The sequence below is a fragment of the Haemaphysalis longicornis genome, unplaced genomic scaffold (genome assembly GCF_048455015.1).
Source record: "Haemaphysalis longicornis isolate Haplotype H1 unplaced genomic scaffold, Haemaphysalis longicornis Haplotype H1 scaffold_11, whole genome shotgun sequence".
In the NCBI taxonomy this organism is placed as follows: Eukaryota; Metazoa; Arthropoda; class Arachnida; order Ixodida; family Ixodidae; genus Haemaphysalis; species Haemaphysalis longicornis.
The window spans coordinates 191,571-196,864 of record NW_027526214.1 but is presented as its reverse complement, the minus strand read 5'-3'; the positions used below and the strand labels follow the sequence as shown (position 1 = coordinate 196,864).

General features: G+C 47.8%; 1 non-coding gene across 1 annotated transcript; it reads right to left on the bottom strand.

The window, feature by feature from the left end:
- Positions 1-3,363: 3,363 nt before the first annotated feature.
- On the bottom strand, positions 3,364-3,436 carry Trnas-gga (transfer RNA serine (anticodon GGA)). Its single transcript has one exon. It is a non-coding gene; the product is annotated as a tRNA-Ser (tRNA).
- Positions 3,437-5,294: the final 1,858 nt, after the last annotated feature.

Genomic DNA, 5,294 nt, shown 5'->3' with positions numbered 1-5,294 from the left:
ATGGTGACGCGCTATGTGCACGTTCCACTTGGTGTCACGAGGTGGCCTCCTGCTGTGTGCATGCGCGAACCGTCCCATCTGGTCATAACTTTCTTCAGTTTAGACGCAAATGGTCCGCTCATTACCGAATGGTCAGCTCCCGTGTCTACGAGGGCGACTACGTCAAAGCCGTCAATGGACACCTTGACGTCAGATGCAGTCTTCCTCGAGTTCCAGGTTCGTCGGGGCGTCGTATCTCTGCTTGTACGTGTTGATGGTCGGGCACTGTGCATCGTCGTTGTCGTCGTCTTCTCAGCGAACGTCTCGGTCAGGTCGGGTACGCGTCACGCCGTGTAGCTGTCGTCGTGTTCGGGAGTCTCGTCAGGGTTAGGTCGGGTTGTCGGGATGAGGGAATGTCGAGAATCACCGTCTTCAGTGCGTCCTTGCGTCGTTGGAGGGTTTCCAGTTTTTCGCCGTAGAGCAACTTCAGCTCCAGAAGTTGCCGCCTTTAGTTTCCCCCCCCGTGGGCTGGGAGACCTTCCACGTGCGAAGTCAGCACTGCTACGGCGGTCCGGCGACTGGTACGGGTAGAGGACGGCGAACGGTTGACACGGGCTGGTCGACGGCTAGTGTTCGACAGGTATTCTTCAATCTCAGATGGGTGCTGGCCGGGTCGGGGCGTGGTGCGTCGACGGAGAAACCACGTAGTCCGAGTCTCTTGTATGGGCAGCGACGGTAGATGTGGTCGGCCTATCCGCAGTGGTAGCACAGAGGACGATTATCCGGTGTTCGCCATACGTCAGTCTTCCTCGGCGTCTGGGTTTGTGCTACCGGGGGTCGGGCGGTCGACAGTGGGCGGCGGTATGGCGGGGCCTCTTGACGACGTGCCTCTTGACGACGTGTTGGAGCAGGGCGGGGTCGGTGAACAGCCGCGGAGTACTTCATAGCTTGGTGCTCGCAGTGTACTTCGGTTGCCACAGAAGTTCCCAAAGCGTTTTGAACTTCTTCCCGGATCACGTCAGTTAGGCAAGCGACTTGGGGTTGCTTCGTCGTCGGGAAAAGTTTCCGCAGCTCCTCTATCACTACTTCACGGATGGTCTCGCGTAGGCTATCAGCCGGAATCCGCATGTGGTCGACGTAGTTCGCACTGGCCGCGCCAACAAAGTTCCGGTCATACTCCTTAACACGCATTTCGAGAGCCTTCTCAATCGTGCTGGCTTCGGTCACGAATTCAGCGATGGTTTTGGGCGGGTTGCGGACAAGTCCACCAAACAGCTCCTCCTTCACTCCGCGCATCAAGAAGCGTAACTTTTCTTCCATCATTTCGGGGTCCGCGCGGCGAAATAGTTGCTTCATCTCCTCAACGAAGATCACGACCCCTTCGTTGGGGTGTTGTGTACGAGTTTTAAGCAAAAGCGCAGCTCGCTCTTTTCTCACAACGGTAGTGAATGTCTTAAGGAACTCCCTTTTGAATTGAGTCCAGTCGGTCAAAGAACTCTCGTGGTTCTCGAACCAAGTTCGAGCAGCATTTTCTAAGTAAAAGAAGACATGCCGGAAAGTTTCTTCGTCGTCCCACCTGTTGAAGATGCGGACGCGCTCCAGCTTCTCCAACCATTCTTCGGGGTCTTCAGCGGTGGCTCCCCGGAACGATGGTGGCTCCCGGGGCTGCTGCAGTACGATTGGCGACGTTGTTTCTTGCACCATGGTGTCGGTTGCAGCATTCCTTTTCTTGGGCCCTTCCTGCATCAAACCGAACTCGGGTGGTAAATCTTGCAGTCGGAGCCTGGCTCTTGTTGAACTGGCTTGGCGGCTTCCCGAGGTTGTAGTGGGCATGAAGGGTGCGTACCCCGCACCTTCACCAGATGTCACGAAGACAAGGACGATGCAGTTGTCTTGAATGAGAAACACGTTTATTGGAGCGAACTTGTGCTCCCCTAACAACTCAAAAGAATACAGAGGCGGCGAAGCAGCGGTCAACGTCGTGGCTTCGGATCCCACCTGGGTGTTATTTTTCTCTACTTTCTTTGTTTCCGAATTCTTTATCTGTTTCAATGACCTACCACATCCTCCCCTTTGCTTTCTGATGTTTTCTTGACTGCCAACTCTCATTTCTCTACTATATAATATATATATACATATATATATAAGACAGAAATAAGTATTGGCAGTCAAGAAGAACTCGGAAAGCAAAGGAGGGATGTAGTACCTCAAGATAAAGAAATTGGAAAATAAGAGTGTGGAGGAAAAAAGCCCGCCCGGTGGGATCCGAACCCATGACCTCCACAATACCGGTTTTGTGCGATAACCACTACGCTACCGGCGGGGCTACTTTAGCCTCCACTTTCTGGGGTATTTATGTTCAGGTGTTTGTTTCGTGCGCCTGAGTATCAATATCAAGACCACAGTATCAAGGCCGCCCCGAACTTTGCTTTGCTCACACTTTAAATTCATGAAGCTGCAGTCGGTAGCAACATCAGGGTAAATCAAGTAGCAAGTAAAGTTGTGCTAATTGCGTCTTCGTTCATAATACTATCTTACTTTGTTCATATTTGACAGCAATGACCCCCCATCTAAAAAACCTTACAAGGCTCGTTGGCAACGTTGCTTTTAAACGAATTCTGCACTATGTCCCTCCATCTTTCCGTGAGGTTCGGTATTCGGCTACTGTTTTGAAGGTCAAAGCTTCAAACCAATAGTGGTGGATTACAATACTTGTACAAAACTCTCGGTACAAAACCCCTACATAGCACATAAAAAACCCATCCTTAACTTCAATACAGTACACCTGCAGAGAGTAAAAAAAAGTGTAGGAGATATAGCTAAAATAAATGTAACTGCGATAGACATGTTCAAAGATAAAAAAACCGACGTACTAGCAACATATGAACAACGTCAGCAAAACATGTTTAAATACCATCCCCAAATAAAGCAGCAGCATTACCGAGGGTACGTCTTTAGCAAAGTTGAAAGAACATCCAAAAATAAAGTACCAGGAACGTTATCTCAAGATTCAAAAATTTTCATTGAAATATTGCACGTTGTACGGATATCTAACAGAGATACTGCTGGGACTTAGACGTTCGGATATTTTTGGGACGTCGCAGAGATGTCTGTGGTTTGCTGGGATATATATACATGTATAAATAAATAAATACATATATACATATATATAAACATATATATATATATATATATATAGAGAGAGAGAGAGAGCGAGAGAGAGAGTGATAGAATCAGAAAAGGGGAAACGAAAGGCTCGGTGAAATAAGACAGTTAATAATGGTTGGCAGTCAAAAAAACCTCAGAAAGCAATGGGGAGGTTGTGGCAGGTCAATGACACAGACGAAGAATTTTTTGAGTCACAAAGAAATTGGTGAAAAAATGCCCGCCAGGTGGGGTTCGAACCCACAACCTCCAGAAATCCGGTCTGGTGCGATAACCACAACGCTACCGGCGGGGCTGTTTCCCTACTAGTTTCTCGGGTATTTATTATAGATATTTTTTTCTGTTGGTTCGTGTTCTTGGGGGTGGTAGCCAGCACCACACGGACTACACGGAGAGAAGGGGACCTTTTTATTCCCCGGGCCTTGACTCAAGATCCTACGACCTGTTCAGAGTGGTAGACCAGCTTTGAACCCTATTAGGCTACCTTTCAAACCAAGACTGCAAAGACAGATGCCCTCGATAAGCATGTAGCGAATCAGAAAATGGGAAATGAGGGGCTCGGTGAAATAAGACAGTAAATAAGGGTTGGCAGTCAAGAAAACCTCGGAAAGCAAAGGGAATGTTGTGGTGGGTCAAAGGAACAGATGAAGAATTTTTTGAGTCCGAAAGAAATTGTTGGAAAATGCCCGCCGGATGGGATCCGAACCCACTGACTGCAGAATACTGGTCTGGTGCGATAATCACTACGCTACCGGCGGGGCTGTTTCCCCGCCAGTTTCTCGGGTATATGTGTTAAGGTATTTTTTTTCTTTTCTTTCCTGTTCTTGGGGTGGTAGCGAGTGCCACTCGGACTACATGGGGTAAAGGGGACCTTCTTTTTAACCCCCGGGCCGTGACTCGAGTGCCTACGACATGTCCATAGTGGTCGACCAGTGTTGAACCCTCTTAAGCTACCTTTGGCACCAAGACTGCCAAGACAGAGGCCCTCGCTAAGCTTATAGCAAATCAGAAAATGGGAAATGAGGGGCTCGGTGAAATAAGGCAGTTAGTAAGGGTTGGTAGTCAAGAAAACCTCGGAAAGCAAAGGGGATGTTGTGGTGTGTCATAGAAACAGATGAATTTTTTGAGTAAGAAAGAAATTGGTAAAAAAATGCTTGCAGTTTGTCATCCAAACCCACGACCTCCAGAATACCGGTCTGGTGCGATCCACTACGCCAACGGCGGGGCTGTTCACCCACTAGTTTCTTGGGTATTTATGTTAAGGTATTTTTTTCTTTTGTTTCCTCTGTTTGGGGGTGGTAGCCAGCGCCACTCGGACTACACGGGGAGAAGGGGACATTCTTTTCCACCCCCGGACCGTGACTCGAGTGCCTACAACATGTCCAGAGTGGTCGCCCAGCGTTGAACCCTCTTAGGCTACCTTTGGCACCAAGACTGCCAAGACAGAGGACCTCGCTAAGCATGTAGCGAATCAGAAAATGGGATATGAGGGGCTCGGTGAAATACGACAGTTAATAAGGGTTGGCAGTCAAGAAAGCCTCGGAAAGCAAAGGGGGGGTTGTGGTGCGTCATAGAAACAGATGAAGAATTTTTTGAGTCAGAAAGAAATTCGCGAAAAAATGCCCGCGATAACCACTACACTACCGGCGGGGCTGTTTCCCCACCAGTTTCTCGGGTGTTTATGTTAAGTTATTTTCTCTTTTGTTTCCTGTTCTTATGGGTGGTAGCCAGCGCCACTCGGACTACACGGGGTGAAGAAGACCTTCTTTCCACCAATTTTTTTCTGACTCAAAAAATTCTTCATCTGTTTCTATGGCCCACCACAACCTCCCCTTTGCTTTCCGAGGTTTTCCTGACTGCCAACCCTAATAAATATATATATATATATAGGCAGTAAAAGAAAGAAAAAAGAAAAAGAAACTAGGCAGAAAAAGAAGAAATACTTGAGAAAATGGTAGACGCACGAATAAAAACAAAAACAGTGGTTTATATATTTATGTATATATATATACGATAGAGAAGTCAAACTGAAAAACAAAAATATATTTTCTAACGTTCGACGGGGGGCCGGTCTTTTTCAAAGATAGAAATTTTGGAGATCAGTTGGGTTTAAATACATTTCAGTTGTGGGCGGGGTAAGAAGATGTATC